Source organism: Ursus maritimus, unplaced genomic scaffold, assembly GCF_017311325.1.
Source record: "Ursus maritimus isolate PB19 unplaced genomic scaffold, ASM1731132v1 scaffold_10, whole genome shotgun sequence".
NCBI classification, from domain to species: domain Eukaryota; kingdom Metazoa; phylum Chordata; class Mammalia; order Carnivora; family Ursidae; genus Ursus; species Ursus maritimus.
This window is the reverse complement of record NW_024423344.1, coordinates 39,593,342-39,613,532: the sequence shown is the minus strand read 5'-3', so window position 1 is coordinate 39,613,532 and position 20,191 is coordinate 39,593,342.

Genomic DNA, 20,191 nt, shown 5'->3' with positions numbered 1-20,191 from the left:
CCCCTACAAAAGAGTTGAACTTTTTAAAAAAGATCTATTTTTTTAATTTATTTTGAGTGAGTGAGAGAGCCGGGGGATGGGCAGGGGGAGAGAATCTTTCAAGCAGACTCTTGCTAAGTGAGGAGCCTGACATGGGGCTCAATCCCACAACCCATGAGATCACGACCTGAGCTGAAACCAAGAGTCAGATGCATAACCGACTGAGCCACCCAGGTGCCTGGAAAGCTGAAATTTGTATCCAATTTTCCAGAGGAAGAGCACAGACAGAGTAAAGTAAGTAACTTTTTAGCAATTATAGAATGAAATGTTAGAGCAGAAATACAAACTTAGGTTGCCTCACTATGTGTTTTATAATTAAATTCTACTGCTGCTAAAACAATTAAAATAGGCATGGGAGATAAGAGAGAAGTAGTAATACACAGATAAAGATAAATGATCTGAATATAACATTTACAAAATTAGTATTTTTAATATATATTAATATAATATTGGATATAGTTAAAGCCAATATTACATGGACAGTTGTAAAGTCCAAGAAACAACTTGTGCAAATTTAGAAAATGTGCACAATCTGAACTTTTCCTTAATAGAGTAGTTAGGAGTAGAGCTAAGTACCTTTTTAGAATGTTGAATATAATATTTACTTAACAAAATCATACATACACAAACATTTTTTTAAAGAAACACAAACGTTATATTGGAAAGGTGAAGCGATGAAGTAGCTACGTAAATGAATTCTTTAAAATCAGTAGTGCTTGGTAAGCTTTTCACAAAGATTTTAAATGACTTAGTCATAAACGCTTTTAACTCTCAACAGTCAATTCCAGGAGGAAACAAAAATTGCTAATATATAAAATGTATACACGTGTGATTACACAAAATAGTTAACATGGATCTCCTGGGAAGGAGGCATTGCAACACTAGTTTATTTTCTTTTTATACTAAAATTAGTTTATTTCTAGGTCTCCTTCCTCCCCCCCCAAGTATGTGGTTGTTTTAGTAGACTTCTTTTAAGAAGATATTAAGTTTAGTATAACAAAGTGCAATATTTACCTGAACGACATGTTAGTTCATTCAATTACAAGATTAGTAATTTAGACCCCGCTCTGAATCCTAATTTATTACATAACAACCAACCACAATGAAAACATGAGAGAATGTCATTTATAATGGTGAATGATAGCAGTAGTACCTTGCTGTCATGTTAGGTTACATTCAGCTCGTGATAGATCTTTCTAACATTTCTTATGGGGGCAATGTAAAAATCCTTCAAGGTCCAGCTTAAATTTTATCTCTATAAAACATCTTCTGAGTATTTCAGTCATTTTCCTACAAATTCCTGTACATTTTTGCTTATGAAACTGAAGTGAACCATATGTTTGTGTGTGTGTGCTCTGTAATGCTTGACACAAGTATGATCATACAGTAAGTACAGTTGACGTTTGTTCAGACTACTTAACTTTCATAGTTAATCATGCAATTCCTTGTAATGTCTGCCCACCAGACAGAATTGCTCAGGATTTTCGGGCATTATTGTCCAGGACGTTCATTTGCCTTTCTACTTGGTTGAAAAGGAAATATATTAATCTAATCTCCCATATAGGGCACCCTCTTTCTATTGAACTATGGAGGAGGATAAAATAACATTCAAAACATTGCATGGAGCAAAGGGAGGAAGTAGGTGTCTTTGAAAAGTGTTTCTTCCGGACTAATGCTGTCTCTGACTTACTATATGGAACCACTCTCTAGTGATAGGACTAACGTACCCACCAGAATTAACAATGCCTTTCCTTGCTCCAGGACAGATCAACAGCTCCCATCCCGCATGTGACAGGCATTTTGTTTCTACAGCAGTTTTCCTTCTGGTACAATCAGTTCTTGCTTTCCTGTTTTCCAGCTCAGGAAACATTTTATGTCTGAGGTTGTTTTACACGTATAATCTCATCCAGCATATTGCAGTTTTGTAACTTGATTTATCCAGTTTTGTGTTTATCTGTTGTTATCTTTTCCCTTTTGGGGGGAGAAGGCCTGGGTTTTTTGGGGGAAATATCCTCAACCTGCCCCTCTCTAAAAGTAAATATGAATTACAAAAGTGGTGTTGTATTTCGCTTTAGAGTAATGATTGAAGTATTTTGCTTCCCTCTTCCTGGGTGGTAGATGAGGGCAAAAAGTTAAATACCAGGACATAAAGATAAGGAAATACTGTGGCTGTTCTTAAGTTTAACCTTGGCTGTGACTACATCGTTTGGCTTGAGGTATACGTACTGAACATTTAGTGTAAACATAATTGCAAATGCAAATAAGAAATCACTTTTAAAGTTCAACATAAATGTCTAGGGTTTTCTGTTTTCACAGATTATGTATCTATATTTCTTCCCCCAAAGAATGCATAATTAAGAAATACTCATATATTTGACTTCACATCAAAGTACAAGAAAAGGCTAATGAGGGGTGCCTGGGTGGCTCAGTCGTTAAGCGTCTGCCTTTGGTTCAGGGCATGATCCCAGCATCCTGGGATCGAACCCCTCATCAGGCTGCCTGCTCTGCTGGGAGCCTGCTTCTTCCTCTCCCACTCCCCCTGCTTGTGTTCCCTCTCTCGCTGGCTGTCTCTCTCTCCGTCAAATAAATAAATAAAATCTTTAAAAACAAAAAAAAGAAAAGGCTAATGAGTCACAAATAAAGTATGCTTATGTTAAAAACATAGACATGAAACAACCCTAAAAGAAAGAGTAATTTGTGTAAACGTCCAGATAAGATTTTTGTAGACAGCCCTATTGCAGCTACAGTTGACTTTAATTCCAGGGAGCCCCAGGTCCTTAAATGTACAGAATTGCTAGACTGCCAACATTTTCAGCTACAGGCAGGTTTAGTTTCAAGGGGACTGTCTTTACTGAAAGTGTCCTTTCTGGGGCTGATTTTTTTAATCCCTGTGGGTTTTAAAGAAGGAAGTCACTTTCGATATCAGTTCAACACTTTCAGGTTACCAAAGAGGAAATCTCAAGATAATCAATTCAAATGCTCACGGCCCTTGTGGTGCTTACTGAGTTACCCCAAGGAATGTTCAGGAAATTAGGTAATTGACTGTGTATAGCCCAGGGTTTTCCTCCTGGGTGATTCTGCATTGGCTTCATGTTTTCATTTATTATACTTGCTTAAAATGGATTTAAATAGGATTATATACACGTGTTATGTTTGGTATGGGTATGAAGAATACCATTCTTTCAATTTCAACTTAATAATAACTTCAAAATAGAGGATTTGTGAAGTCTATTATCAAATATATCTTATTAAAATTTATTCCAGTACAACATAATATGGTGGATATCAAAAGGAGAACCATATTAAAATGCATAGGTGTTATTATTAATAGAACCATATTGGGCTTTCAAAAAATAGCATCTAGTAAGACCCTCTAGGATTAGTTTCAGGCCCATAGCTATTTAACATATTTATTAACAATCTGGATAGAGTTCTGAGAAGCAGATGATTCAAAATTGAGAGGAAAAGCAAACACTATGCTTGAAGATTTAAGATTCAATAAAATCTGCGGAGATTAAAAGAATGGGCGAAAGGGTACTAAGTCAGCGTTAGCACATGCATTAGTAAAGGGAGAAGCAAACATTTTAAATTGGAACTTTAAACAGCCTCCTCTTTTGTGTTAGAGAGATTTGCAATCATGTGTTCTCACGGAACAACATTCAATATGTATATAATTAAATTATGTAATTATGCACATTGTTATTTAAGATGCATGCATATGCCAGTGCCAAAAAGAGGCACTAAGCATTCAGATCTAAAACAATGTCAGAATAATTACCAAAGAAGCACTATGGACAAAAGACAAATTTTATCATAAAGTGATAAAAAATTCAACAGTTAGATATACAACCAGAGGCATGAACTTAAATCATAAAGCAGGATTAGACCACAGCTGGGGCACTGTTCTCTTCTTCTCTATAAAGAACATACTGTCAGTCTGGAAAACATATAGAGAACACCCAAAGAGAAAATAAGTCATAAAATAAATCATATTATGAAAAATTTAAAGAACAAAATGAGAGTGATGAGAACACAGAGATGATGATGAATAAAAAAGAGTACCTATTAAGAAAAAATGCTTTGATCATCACACGTAATTGCCAAAACACTCATTTTAGTTAAAACAAAGAAAATACAGACAGACTTGATGAAGCATTTTTAAATCAGCAACTTTCTAGATTGTACATCATAATACAGATTCACTGCTCTGGGCTTCAAGAAATATTTGTATATAGTTCTTCAGGTAGACTATTTTTCTATTAATTTTCTGATCCTTTACATTGTGTTTTGTTAACTACTACTTAGGTTGTTTAAGTAAACTCACTGTAGGAGTTTTAATTTTGAAATGTCTTTTTAAGAATTCCACTTAATATATTTTATTTGGATTTTTCATGATTTGTCTATAAATGCACATGATTTCATTTAACCAAAGAAAACTAAGGCAAAAAAGAAGGGAAGGGAGGGCTAGGAAAACAAGGACAGTTCATTATCAAGTCATAGAAATATCAACCTAGATTATTTTCACATATATGATAATATAAACAGTGAAAATGCAGATGCAACTTTCAGAAGAAAAGTAGGTTGCTATCTAATGATGTCTAATGGAAGTATTTAAAATTAGCTAGATGTTAGAAATTGTATAAGCATGCATTGAGAATATTCAGGGCTAATTAGGCATAGAGAATATTAGGGAGTGATTAGGAAGTTAATGCGAGGTATCAATTATTTTAACAAAATGAAGAGGGATATAACTGCATTGAATATAAATTGGGATTTCTAGCCTGGAAAAATTTGGTAGGTGTGCACATATTAAGAGGTGATTATATTTAAAAATTGCATTATTTTTCTAGCCATATTTTTCATGCTCTCTTTTCAACATCTGAAGAAAATTAGAGGGAATAAAATACGATGCTTTAAATATTTGTTGCTTTTAAAGTAACAGCTATTTTTAAAAAGGAGCGCTGTGATCGGAATACCCAATAACATTTAATTGCAACATTTAATAAGATTTTAAAAATCTAATTTGTACACCAATGGAACACATTGGCATGTAGAAGGTGAAAGACAGAAAGATGGTACAGAGGTAACACAAAACCGAGAACACAGTGGGGATTTACTAGGGAGGCTCGATTTCACATCAGACATGTGTCAATCTCCAGTTAACCGGATTAGTGGTGTTGAGTGTTTCTTCTAGGGAAGGCCTTTGATAAATGTGAGAGAAGGACCAGTGAAATTTAGTGAGTTATCTATGATTGAAGAATGAGAGGTATGGGCAAGCATTTTCAGTTGGAAATTAATTTAATGGGTAAAAACTTAAGTGAAGTATGTTTACAAAGTTTCACTGGCTTACCATCTGACAATCTGAATAGAGACACATAACATGCAGGATGGTTTCTGTCCTGTCACTACCTTTCTCCAAGAAATTATCTTATATAACAATTACAGTTTTTACGCCTTACCTTGAAAGCTGTAATTTTTACCTATCTTGTCCAGAGTTTTGTAAGATATTTTCTCTCAGCTGTGACAATTGCCTTTCCCTGAAACCTAATCCTTTATACTTTTTCAGACAGAATGTTCTCTTTTCTCATTACTGTTTTTTTTTTTTTCTCCTTTTCTGGTTGCTAGTTAACATTACTGCATCAATGAATAATTAGTTTAAAAATACCCTTTAAATGTATTCTACCTGAGATATTACCAACCTACTAAACTGGAGACAAATCTCACTATTAAGCACACAAGTCCTGCCTCCTCCATGGTCTCTGATACAAAAGATGAGATCATGATTCTTAAAATATCATTCAACAGAATATGTTCTGTTGTCATTAAAATCTAAGTTGTTTTTTTTTCAAAGAGATTAATTACTATTCAACAAAACAATACTTGGCTTTAATGTTGTTTTTATTGCTTAAATAAAGAACAAATATTATTATGCATAGTATTATGCATTCTAAGTGAAAATTGCTTTTAAAATAGATATGTATACTTTATACACTTTATACACATGTTTTTCATTTTCAGGAAGACGTTTTAAGAAAATTAAGGCCCTATATAATTATATTGCTATGGCAATGATACCGGATTTCTCAAAATTCTAAATATACAAGATACTGAATGCTAACAAGAAAATATTATTGAATAGTTTTGTATTTTTTAGGTCGTATCATACAACCTATGTACTATTTAACATCAAATGTTAGAATGGTAAGACCAGTGTATGTTAAATATAATGGGATTTTTGGAAATATAGTAAGAAATGTTAATAAAAATACCATAAACAAAACAAAGGCAATAAGATTTGTGTTTTAGATACACACTCACTGTTTTTTATTTCTTTGTGAAAAACTGACATTTGTGCTTATCCTAAGAGCATAAAATTTTGTAATTTTTTCTGAAGCAACTTTGGTGATTTTCTGTGTTAGTTTATCAGATTAATATGACTTTTAAAATACAGTGCCTGGAATTTCTGATCCAGAGGCAAAAAAGACACTTTATTTAGCTTAGCTTTACTAATCTGCATAAAGTATAAATAAAAAAGTATAACTGAAGCTAAATTATTACCACTTCTTTTCCCACAAACGTGGAAAGCTGAGCTGACTAGTTTAGCACAAAAGGAGATGGACAATGGCAAAGACATTACTCACTACCGATCTTTTTTTTTTTTTTTAACACTTCTGCTAATGTATTATTCGGTAAAGTTTAATAACTTTATTACATGAATTGCTATTTTGTACTATACTTTGCTCAAATAGTGACTTTTTGAGAGTTGATTTTTTTTTAAAGTATCAATAGAATTTAAATATGCTGTGGGCCACGAAATCCCATGGTAATTTATAAAATAGCGCAAGAAGTTTTCTTGACCATAGCTATCAGATTATCACTGGAGCGCTAGGTCTGGTGGAAGTGGAATAGGTATTTCTCAAAAACTGGCTAAAACTCAACAAATGTGGGTGGAAAGGGAAAAAGAGCTTTTTTTCCACCTAATAGTGAAAAAAATTTTCAGTGAAAATCTATTCATCCACTTCTATTTCTGATACTTGAAAAAAGTTGAATATTGTAGGACAATGTTTGAAGATATTTGAAATGCAAAATTTACTCAACGAGACTTACTCCCCAAGGTCATGTGTCTTGCAGCTTTGCAAGATGCTGTTTTTGGCACATAGGAACCAGGGCTCTGGTACCCAGCGCCTCATTAGCTTCCTCCACAAAGGGATGAATGCCCTTTCAGAAGAATTAAATGAAAAGTCAGATAAAACTAGGGCAGAAATTGCTGCCATGGATACCAAAGCTGGACTCAGTACTATCCTTGCATATCTGAACAAGTTGTTGTACAAAACTGCAGGAAGAAGAGAGGGGGAAAGAAAGGAAGTGCTGCTGCCAGAGAAAAGTATTCCAAGGACATAGCAGTGAGCACGACCCTGGTTTAATTTAGCTCTTTCCCAGTCAAAGTCACCCTTACACCATTAGCATGAAGATACTGGTAATGAAGGAGGCTGTTGGCGGTGGAGGGAGCGCATCAGAATCATCTCGAGACAATCGATAGTAATTTTTACAATATTTAAATAAGGACAAAAATCAATACACCGTAGAGAGATAGTCAAGCTCCCATGTAGCTAAAAGAATGGGAATGACAAAACTGATAAAAATTAAATTCAAACTGTCAGATTTAAAAGATGAAGATAAAAGAGTAAAGGTTTTGCTAGCAAAAGGAGAGAGAGAAACCCAAGTAATAGAGTGCCCTCCTTTAATGTAAGCCCTTCTCAAAGAAGAAAAGAGGACAACCGAAGCTTGCAAAACAAAACAACAACAAAATATTGGATGATAGGAAATAAATTTCATATCTCTTATGATAAAACTTAGGTAATAGAACACTTCTCAAATGTAAAACGTTACCACCATTTCACGTTTTCTGAATAAGTTTTTAAAAGGACCGAAATGCCATGTAAAAATGTGAAACAAATTGAATGAAAATAGTGTAATAGAAACTGCTTTAATGGAACTTTATTGGAAGTTGCTTGTTGCTTATTTTTTTGTTATTTCATTCATTGAAGTAGCTATTGCATGCATTTGATGTGGCCATTATAAGATCAGCATTTGTAACATCTGGACTATCATAATATCCCCTAAAAACATTAAGTCATCAAGAAAATCTGGTTGACAGAATTATAGGAAACTATAGAATGGAAATAGGAAAGAAATATAAGGTTGTTAAGGTGGGGTGACGGGCAGTAGGGAATTCTAGAGAGAATTGCATATATTTTAGATAATGTTTCAGGTGTTTCTGGAAAACCTATGTTTAAAAAGTGACAATGAGCTGTGTTTTGATGGATAAATATGTGTTCACCAGGCAGCCAAGGGCGGAATGGCATCCTAGAGGGTAAGCAACAGCAAAGTCTTTGAGGTGTGAAACAGCAGAGTGAATCCAGGGAACTGCAGGTAGTATTTTATACCTGGAATACAAATTGGGGGAGCTTTAGTAATACCATAGAGGAAAGCGTTCATTTACCTATAATTGTAATCATCTCTGCCTTCTGTGACATAAACTAAGTAAACATAAAATCTAAGGAAAAATACTTACTATACAAAAGCATGAATCCTTTAGCACCTGTCCAATGCATTTGCAATTCTTAACTCTCTGCTAAATAAAAGTTCCAGATCTGCACCGTTCAATATGATAGCTACTAGCCACATGTAACTATTTAAATTTAAATTAAAGATTCAATGGCACCTCCTGTCTCAATCAGAAGAACATGCGACTCTTGATTTCGGTCAGGGTTGTGAGTTCGAGCCCCATGTTGGATGTAGAGATTATTTAAATTTAAAAAAATTTAAAAATATAAATTAAAAATTCAGTTCCTCAGTTGCCCTAGCCACAAGTGCTCAAAGAAGCAAGAGCTACAAATATTGGGTCATGCAGATGTGGAACATTTCCATCATCTCAGAACTTCTTATTGGGCAGTGCTGTTTCAGAGCACTGTTGAAGGGAATAGAAAAAGGTAGGTGAAGTGAGAAGTAAAGCAGGAAATCTCTTCATGAGTGAGGTAAGGTAGGATTTTTCATGACATACTTAGACCTTGAAACATTGTCTTCTGGACAATATGAAGACACAAAAAATCAGAGTAAAAAAGCACAATAAAAGGATTTGGATATGAGAAAACCAAAGAGAGAGAGAGAGAGAGGCTATAATTTATTGAATTTCTATATGTGTTACCCATTGTGCTAGAATCTGGACACCTAGTCTTTGGCACTCCCAACCCTTACTCTTTGTGATGCAGACATTCAAAATTACTTTCAGGCCTACAATATGGGCATAAACGCTTATGCTTCTCACATAAAATTTCTCCATTTCTCTTCAACTTATCAGAAATTTGAGAATCAGCTGCCACAAATATAAGAAGGGAAAGAGACAGAATAGAGAATTTTAAGGAAGAGATACAGTCATAAACGACAGAAAAGACTCAAGCATCATAAATAAAAATCAATTGAATTTAGCTAATAGATATTCACCAGTGACATTTCCAGGACACTTCCAGGGATGTGGCAGTGCCAATGCAGTGAGTTGATGATTTTGATTGTGTAGTGTTCACTTTTGTACATTTTATGGCCTCAGAATAGGGTTTTGGTACACAATAGGAATAACACAAACACACAAATGATGAAAAGGGTAAGAAAATTGAACTGGTAATGCTTAAGTGTAAATTCCCTTCTTTTGTAAGGGTATATACTTCTAGATCTATTTGAAAATAATATTATATTGTGATCCTTCTGAATTGTATATTTCATTTTGATATGCCAATTTTAACAAATACAGTGTGTTACTTTCTAATTAGCAATTGAAAATATTTACACAAGCAAGAATTGAAGAAAAACTGAAGTAAAAAATGAAAGAGGAATTAGTTTAAAAAAATCTAGTGTCAACAGAAATCCTTCCTTGTTTTTGTTGTTTTCTTTGATTTTCTCAGGAGAAAAACACACAAATTAGTCCAATGGTAATACACAAAAATATACACACAAATTTTGTCTGTTTCTCTTCTACTTGGTTTTCTGCACCTCTTTGGACTCACTCCAGTCATGATTAGAGAAGACCCAAGCTCTGTTCACCGCCTTCTGTTGCCATCATTTTCACATTTCATAAAAAATTCATGCTTTCCTCTAGAAGCCCCTTCATGCATAATACTAAGACTTCACTGTGGCTGTCATCACCTAAAGGTCGCTCCATTTTCCAGGTTTGAGGAGTATCCGAAGGGGAGAAAACATAAGATCTAAATACAGATGTATGTGTAAGGGTGGGTATAGACACAGACATAGGCATCTATCTGGCAGTGCTTTCTCTGCAAGTTCAGGAAAGCTTCCCATCTCTCTTTTAGGCATCTTTGGTTCTTCAACATACATTTAAGAAACTCAGCAAGACAGGAAATGTCCTCAGCAAGACAGAAAATGTAAACTTGAGACTTTTATGTAGCATAGGTCACATTAGAATTTGTATCTATTTATTTTTATCTTCTGAGGGAAAAAAACAAAAGAAAACTTTACCGTAACTAGTTATTTAACTATCATATATTACATTACTTTTTACCTGTTAAAAATAAGCCAAAGAGATTTTATAGAAGTATTTTGTTTTCATGGAGAAAATCTGAAAAACTATCTTAATAAACCAGTTCCACAACCATCTTTTCATTATTTTTATTTTGACAAAGCAGGTTCTTTTTGATCCAATGTCATAAACCTGCACTGACACTGGGAAACCTGCGAAGACCAAAAGTCTTAACAACAGCAACTTGTCACTTTCAATTTGATATTATATGGAGCAATATCTCAAGCTCTTGCTGATGAAAAGTAAACTGCCCAGCAACATTGATTTCTCAGATTACAAAAATGGAAAGATAGGATGACATTGTTTTTAGCTTTACATAGTAGTGTTTAAAGGTGAAGAACTGGAAAAATTACTTCTTGTACTATTACTTCTGCCTATAAAGAAACACAATGCTCAAATTGATGATGTAGTTTTTTTTTCCTTCTGCACAGAAAAAGAACTCATTTAAAAATTTTACTATTTATATAACGTAGTCTAACCAAAACTGTTCCCTGTGCATAGGATTTAGCTTACAATTTATTTGCTTTGCTACAAAAAAAAAAAAAAGTAGCCCCAGCTATTTCATGTTTAAGATCATGTTAACTCATATCTACAAGAGATAACTGATTTGTTCATTTACACATTTATTCAATGACTCTTTTTGAGCACCTACTATGTGCTAGGACCTGTAGTGTTTTTGTCACATATGAAATCTGTGACACCTTGAGGCTCATAAACTAGTGGTGGAGATAAGCATAAAATATACAAATATATATAACATTGAAAACTGCAATAGACATTATGCAGAGCAAGAGGGATGGGTCAAGTTTGACTGGGTTTTTAAATACCTCTTTGTAGAAACAGTAATTAACTGAGAAGGACTCAGAAGGACCTAGGACTGGTAGGAATTAGCCAGGAAAAATGGGCAAGGGACAAATTTTCAAGTAGAGTTATAGGGCTTCATAATCATAGTGAAAAAAATTTAGGATCTTATCCAGGTGAAGATAATCACTAAAAAATATAGAATACTTGAAAAAATTTGATGATGTATATTTTTAAAAGATTATTCTAGATACTTAAGGAATGGTTTGGCATGGTGATAGGGTTGGGGAGGAGTAGAGAAAGCGATTAGTTCAAAGATCATTTAAATAACCCAAACAATACGAGGTTATGGAAGCAGAGATGGTAACAAACTGAGGAATCTAATTCATATACCGTGTTCAGGATGAGCAAGATTCGGGGTGCCTGGGTGGCGCAGTCGTTAAGTGTCTGCCTTCGGCTCAGGGCGTGATCCCGGCATTCTGGGATCGAGCCCCACATCAGGCTCCTCCGCTAGGAGCCTGCTTTTTCCTCTTCCACTCCCCCTGCCTGTGTTCCCTCTCCCGCTGGCTGTCTCTGTCAAATAAATAAATAAAATCTTAAAAAAAAAAAAAAAGGATGAGCAAGATTTGACAATGAATAGAAAGGAAGAAGATCAAGCTGTCAATATTTTTCAGAATCGAGAAATTAACTGGTTTAATAGTAACATTCCTTACTAAAATAAAAGACAAGGGAAATAAATAAATTTTTGTAATCAATATCAGGATATATATATATATATACACATATATATATATTTTAAACTTTTAAAAATATATATATATATATATATTTTTTACCATGATTGAGATGTTACCAAGATACCAAGTGGAGATATTTTGTTATCACTATCTTTTGAACTACCTGGCGTAGAGTGGACGTCAACAAATGAATGCACGCATCGTGCTCCCCAAATTTATTTTTAGGATTTTTAGTGTTCATTCAACTCATTGCCCACCTTCTCTATATTCATTTGTTTATCCTGGTTCCAAGCAGAAACTATTTAAAAAATTTAATATAACCTGATTTTCTTCATATCATTTAAAGTATTAGGAGAAGGGTGATACTTAGAAGACAAGTATGTGTGGCCCCATAATGACATGATTTATATTTGTATTCCAGGTGTGATTTTCGGAATATAATGATATTTGCCTCCTATTTACTTGCTTTGTGTTGAGAAATACAAGAGAAGAAAAGTAAGTTTCCCCCATGGACCAAAAGATACATGTCATTATGTTTTTTTCTTTTCATTTGTTTCATTTTCTTTTCTTTTTTAGTGGGAGGAGATTTACTATTTAAATGTACCAATATTGCAAACAAGAAAGAAAATGGAAAATAAAAGCATATTACCTTTATAATTTTAAGTTGTCTGTAGACATAAGAGTTATTTTAGGGGCCCCTGGGTGGCTCAGCCATTAAGCGTCTGCCTTTGGCCCAGATCATGATCCCAGGGTCCTGGTATCGAGCCTCGCATCAGGCTCCCTGCTTGGCAGGAAGTCTGCTTCTCACTCTCCCACTCCCCTACTTGTGTTCCCTCTCTTGCTGCCTCTCTCTGTCATACAAATAAATAAAATCTTTTTAAAAAATTGAGTTATTTTATTAAAAATTGTTTTACTACATAGTTTACATACATTTATTAGAATGGCAGTTTAATAATCGCCTTTCTCATTGCTTCCGCACTGCATCCCCTCTTTGGAGTTTTATAAATTCTTTTATTTTTTTTATTATTTTTTAAACTTTTTAAAAAAAGATTCTATTGATTTCTTTGAGAGAGGGAGAGAGAGAGAGAATGGGGGGAGGGCAGAGAGAGAGGCAGACTCCCTGCAGAGCAGGGAGCCTGATGCAGGGCTTGATTCCCGGACCCTGAGATCATGACCTGAGCTGAAGGCAGACACTTAACTGACTGAGCCACCCAGGCACCCCTTATAAATACTTTTAGAATCATTTAAAAATATTAATCTAAAAAAATCAGTGGTTCAGATAAACAGCTGGTCAGTCTAGAGTCACAGTTTCTCTTCTTTATTGTTTTATACAACATATTTATTTAATTATTGTCTCATGGCAGAGTTGATACTGTGTTATAGTTTCATAGCTGCCCAGATTTTATGTCACTGTCCAAAATAGCTGTAACTTTTGGGAAAGTGTGATTTAGTTTTTAAATGTATCAACATATGTAATCTTAAAGTCTATGTTAAAAATGACACACAATTCTGAAAATTCATGTTCAGGAATTTATGTGCTACATAAAAGATTTATCTAATATGCATTGAGTCAGGAAGTCTGAGCTTTAGTTCCAATTCTAATGCCAACATATTTATGACTTTAGGATAAAACAAGTAATTGTCATAGGATTGTTTCCTTTCTTTCCTTTTTTAATGATGGGATTTAAAAATCTTCAGATCTTCTGCAGCTCTAAAATAGCAGCATTCTGTGTATTAGAGGGTAAGTTGTCTTTGTGTGGCCACTATAGGTTTTCCTAGATATTACAGTATAAAACAATTTCATTGGATTTTTATTTTATAGTGGTGTTAATTTTTTTCTTACCTAAATGCATATTTAAAGACTCCAATTAACAATAGCATAACATTGGGACTCCTGGGTGGCTCAGTCTGCCTTTGGCTCAGGTCACGTCCCAGGGTCCTGGGATCAGGCTCTCTGCTCAGCGGGGAGCCTGCTTCTGCCTCTCCCTCTGCCTGCTGCTCCCCCTGCTTGTGCTCTCCTCTCTCTCTCTCTCTCTCTCTCTCTCTGTTAAATAAATAAATAAATAAAACCTTTTAAAAAAAATCATAACATAATGTTGATTGATCTGGGTTTGAGCAAGTAAAATCAGGGTTAGTTAATGACCTATTTTTGTTTTTCTTGTCTGTCAAGTGTTAAGCCTATGATGAATGACCTCTTTGGCACCAAAGCTGCATCCATACGGTAATTGGACAAGTTATTTTCACTTAAATATATTTTAATGTACCGTACACTGTACACCTTTATTCAAGCATCTATACTTCTTACAGTAAGAACTGAATGCCTTAAATGCATAGTTGTGTAGACCCACTACACATGCTACAGCATAAAGCTTAAATTATAAAATGAAAAGTCGAAGTCATTCAGAAAGAATCCATCTTGTTTTAGCATGAATAATCAATAATCAATAAAATTTTTTAAAAAGTGAATTATAATCTGGCCTCTGTCATTGTACAGAACAGAATGTGGAGTCCTCTGTGGGCTTAGACCTGGTACTTGCTTCTGGCACTTTGCAAGCAGTCTGCAGTCACATTTCTTAGTCTTAATAAGACAAAATGAGACAAAATTATGAAGCAAAGAAGTGCAAATCACTAGGGAAAGAGAGATGGAAATTAGGCCTGACTGAAAGAATTGATTAAGTATATGTGGGTACAGTAGAAACTGTGTGTATGTATCTGCATTTGCGTGTGTCTGTGCGTGTAATTCTTGATGCTCCTGTTAGAGGCGTCACCAGGAGTATTCTAATCTTACATGGGAAGTATGGCCATCACCTGACATAAACTATGAAAAATAAGATTAATCAAGAAAAGGAAAATGTGCGCCTTTACCTTAATAAATAATTAGACTTCTTCCAAATGATGTATGACAGAATTTAAGAATGGATGAAATTAGCAATTCATGAGAAATATATATGGCAATCTATTGACTATTTGTTTATTTATTATTGTTTTCAGTAATCTGCACTGTGATTCCTATAATAACTTACAAATCATCATATGCAATGTGTTTGGTCATGTGAATTACAGATTGTCAAATGTGTTGCTAACTATGAAATAATAATTTCTCTGTAAATAAATATACCAGAAGAGGCTAGGAATTTAATGAGTGATTAAAAAAAAAAGCTTATTTCACGTAAATATACATGCATTTAATATCCACAATGTGCAAGGCACTCTGCTCTCTTCTATGGACAGGATTTCTTTTACTCTTGATTCAACTGGAGATACCTTTCTCTTTAGTTGTAAAAGCAATTTAAAAATGTACATTAGTGGGGTGCCCGGGTGACTCAGTCAGTTAAGCATCCAACTCAGGTCTTAATCTCAGAGTTGTGAGTTTAGGCAATGCATTGGGTTCCACACTTGACGTGGAGCCTATTTACCAAAAGGAAAAACAAACAAACAAAAAGCACATTTGTGCTTTTTTTTCTTTCTGAGTAGAGAAAGATAAACACATAAAAACAACATTTAACTAATTATAATTAACAAAAATAATGTATATTTATTGTAGAAAAATTAGAAGGAAAGATAATTTAAATTATTTATAATCCCAATATGCATAGATAAAAACTATTAAGAATTGGTATACGTCTTCTAGACATAAATAAATACAGGTATAGTGTTATATACAAAGATATTTCTACACTTAGTATAAAGCTGTGATCATCTGATACGTACTATTTATAATTTGCTTTTATTAATCACTAATAGTTTGTAACCACCTTGTGTGAAGGTTGCTTTCTGTTAACCTGACTGAGCTGAAGGGTGCCCCGATTAGATATTATTTGTGGGTATGTCTATGAAGATGTATCCAGATGAGATGAGCGTTTGAAGAAGTGGACTCAGTAAAGCAAGTTGTCGTCCCCAATGTGAGTGGAGATCATGCAATCTGTTTAGGGCTTACATAGAACAAAAACACAAAGGAAGGAGGAATTTATTCCTTTGACTTCCCACCGGCTGCTAGATCTGAGACATAGGTCTTCACCTGCCCTTGGACTGGGATTTACACCATTGGCTCCTCTGGTTCTCAGGCTTTTGGACTTGGACTGAAATGACAACACTGGCTTTCCTACGTTTCCAGATGGCAGATTGTAGGACTTCACAGCCTCCATAATCATGTAAGCCAATTCCTCATAATAAATCTCTCTCTCTCTTTCNNNTTTCCCTCCCTCTCTCTCTCTCCCTCCTACTGGTTTTATTTTTCTAGAGAACCTTAATACACCTTGCAATGTAAAAAAAAAATTTGCTCTTATATAAACATCTTATAGACTTACCATAATTTTATTTTTTTATATTCCACTTCAAATACATGTATTTTCTCCTTGCAGTTACATTTTTGCAGATGGAAAATGTTTATAATACCTTACCTTGTTTAGGATTGTTCCTTAACAGTGGATTTTTGGTGTGTATTGCCAAGTTATCCTCCATGATTGCAATAGCATTATAAAAGAAAATTCATTGTATTTCACACAAAACCAGTTTCTATGTTGTAATTCTAAGAATCAGAATCACTATGCTGCAATATGATTCTCTTTCATTGAATTTTTCATTGTCTGCCTGTCAAAATCAGTTTTATTCCTGAGCTCACCATGAAACTTGGAAAAATAATCCCTTTCTTTGACTTTGCTTGAACTTTGAATACCAGGAAAGGGGGCTTCTTATGCTCTTTTCTGACAATATTTTAGATTCTTCCTGGTAACATACAGGGGCCATACCTCACTACTAATTTATGTATTTGGGCCCCTACTTATTCCCAGGAAGTAACCAGAGGCTAAGGATTGAGTGCTACCTACACCCCTGTGTTCCCCACATGTGTTCACACATGTGGAGACATTCAACAAATGTTTCTGGCTGCATACATTGACGCTGTAGGAATGATGACCTCTGCCCACAGAGAGAACTTTGAGATTGTAAGAAAAATTTGAATGAGAAGAGTCAGTTGTTTATTTTCACTACAAAACTCAAACCAACATCAAGTGGAATGCCAATGGGGCATAAGCTATAACAGAAAAGTGCACCCATGCAGTTCTGTATTATTAAGAAGTAAATAAAAGGCAGTTTTATTCATACACACACACACAAAGATCTTGTGAAACAGGCTTTACACAACTGACCAAAAACAAAAATGAAAAAGCCCAAATGTTTATAAGGCAGATATACTTAATCTCCCCGACATTGCTTCCTCCTCATCCAAGACACCCTAGAGGAGAAGGACTTTAGATAGATCGAATTAAAGAACGGAGGCTGGGCTAGATAGAAGCCAATACCTTGTATTATCAAAGTGAAGATTACTGTGCAGTTCACGATGTTCAGAAAAAAATAGATGGACAATATGTACACTTTGTATAATAAATCTTAATTTTTCCTAAAGTATTTGTAATATGAATAAGAGGCAGATATCTACATGACTAATCAGGGAAAAAACATAACAGCAAAAGGCTTTATTACTTATTTTAAATTTAGGATGTAAAAGTTCAGAAATTAAAAGAAAAAAGTTCTTTTAGTATGTCTGTGTTTGCATTTGATTCCTAAGTAATTTTTAACTTCATTAAGCTTTTCATGGTTAACAATCCCAGAAAGATATGTTGCTTATTCAGATTTGCTTCTGAGTAATTTCTGATAAATAAAAGACTGTCATGAATAATTTGAAGACATCTATTTAATAGATGATGGTTTTCTAAAATTACTGGCATATATTAGAAGATTAAATATTCTTTCTTTTATGAATAAAATAGTTCTAAGTAATTTCAAAGTCCAGAGCATTAAATTTATTTATTGTAAATATCTATAACTATATATAGATATATACACATTCATAACTATAATGAATAATGAATGAATAATTATATAATGAAGAATGAATAAGACCCACAAAAACCAGTTTATATCATTCTTCCTAAGGAGGGTTTATGGAACTGTGCTTAAATAGTCGAGAACTACATAAACCTTAGCACTTTCTCAGTATTTAAATTAGATTACACACTTATTGTACACTAAATACATGATATTGTAATAAACGTAAATGAGTAAGAGTAAGTTAATTTAGTTGCCATATAATTATCTCAACAAGGAAAACATTAAATGTGCTTTATCGCCCAAATTCATACATTAAACTTGCAAAGAATTTGAACATTTAACTGGTGTTTAACAAAATAACTATAGTGGGTTGATTGGATATCAATTAATTGCCAAAATTAGCATGTTAATTAGTATTTATTTTACTATAATGGTAGTTATCTAGGAGATTGCTAATTGAAATACTTTAAGCTTTTTTTCCCCAAGAACAGAATTATACTGATAGCCTGGCTTTTTGAAATATTTATATGGGAACAAAATGGACATACTTTATACAATAAAACTCAAGTATTAACAAATAAATTAATATTAAACCTCTTTAACTTACTGAACTTACTTAAATATATACTATGCGGTAGTAGATTCCATCTCTATTGTTTCTAAGGTAGGGTTCTTTTAGTGGCTCAGCTTTCCTAAAGCTTAGCAACACTTTAAAACGCGTTGTCAAGTTCAAAGAGTAAAGAGCAGTATTTTCTGTCCTTGCTTTGATCCAACTTGGATAACTTGGTAACTTGTCTTATGGTGCTGATCCATTATTCTAATTAATCTTAATATCTATGTTACTACACAAATTGTTCTCATCTGTAATTACTGAGTACTAGTCACTGTCGGGATGGGTGGATAAATGGATGGATAGAAAGAATAGAGAAAGAAATAATGGATATATATATATACAGAGAGAGAGTGTGTGTGTTTATACATATATATAACATAATTATATATAACATATAATTAATTATCCAAAAATATATGAAAGAATTTGAAACTGTTCACAAATCTTATGAAAGTATCAGTCTTGGTCCATTTTGCTGGCCTGTTCAACAGGAACTTTTGAACTTATAAGTTGTTTTCTGATTCATAGCACTCCTTTCTTTTTCTAACCCTGTTTTTATATAAAACTTCCTTCTTCCAACTCTTTTCTGGTTTCCACAGGACTTTTTATCCATGAAGACTTCTTTAGTCTGGCAAGAATGTCTTCAATTCTATGTAGAGCAGGAAACAAAACAAAACAAGCAAACACATACCCTACAGCCACCATCAGCAATAATAACGGAAATCAGGTCTACAATTTTGGACCATTCAAGGGATTCAGTCTTCCTTGGGTATCTGACTAGGAGGATCTCTGGCAAACTATGTCACTGACTGCTTGCTTATTCTCTTTCTTTCTTTCTTTCTTTCTTTCTTTCTTTCTTTCTTTCTTTTGTGAAGAGAATAGAGGTTGGGATGTATAATCATTAGGTTAACATTATTAACATTTTCAAAAGAAAGGAAGAAAAGAAGTTCACATATGCTGAGTTTCTAATGTGTTCCACTATGTTTCAGTATTGTACATCACTTTAGCTTAAAATCAGTTCCAGGAGATGTTGAGTTCCTAGGTCTGTATCTATCTGTATCTGCTGAATTTACCCTCTATCTATCTTTCAAATACCCCAATCTTCTATTGTCTAGGGATCTTAACTGTAATCAATGGGAAAGATAGCCTGTGATCCACTTATGCCATGTTCATTGTTATCAGGAATCTAATGTTGTGTTTTGAAATTACCAGTATCACTGGTGGTTTTCTGATATTCAAGATTGTAACCTGTGTATAGTTAGTTCACTCATGGGACAGTTTTTTTGGTTTGGGGAAAAATTCCCAAAAGCCCAGTTAACATCTTTTCCTCTTGCCCTTTTAATAATTGTGGGACATATGATAGCTTTACTAAATTTTTTTTTCATTTCCACACATCCAAAATGGTCCATGAAAGTCAATTCAGATTTTTAAAGATATTTATTTATTTATTTATTTATTTATTTATTTATTTTAGAGAGAGCGAGGAAGTGGGGGGAAGGGGCAAAGGGAGAAGGAGGAGGAGAATCTCAAGCTAAGTGAGGAGCTCAATGTGGGGCTGGATCTCACAACTCTGAGATCATG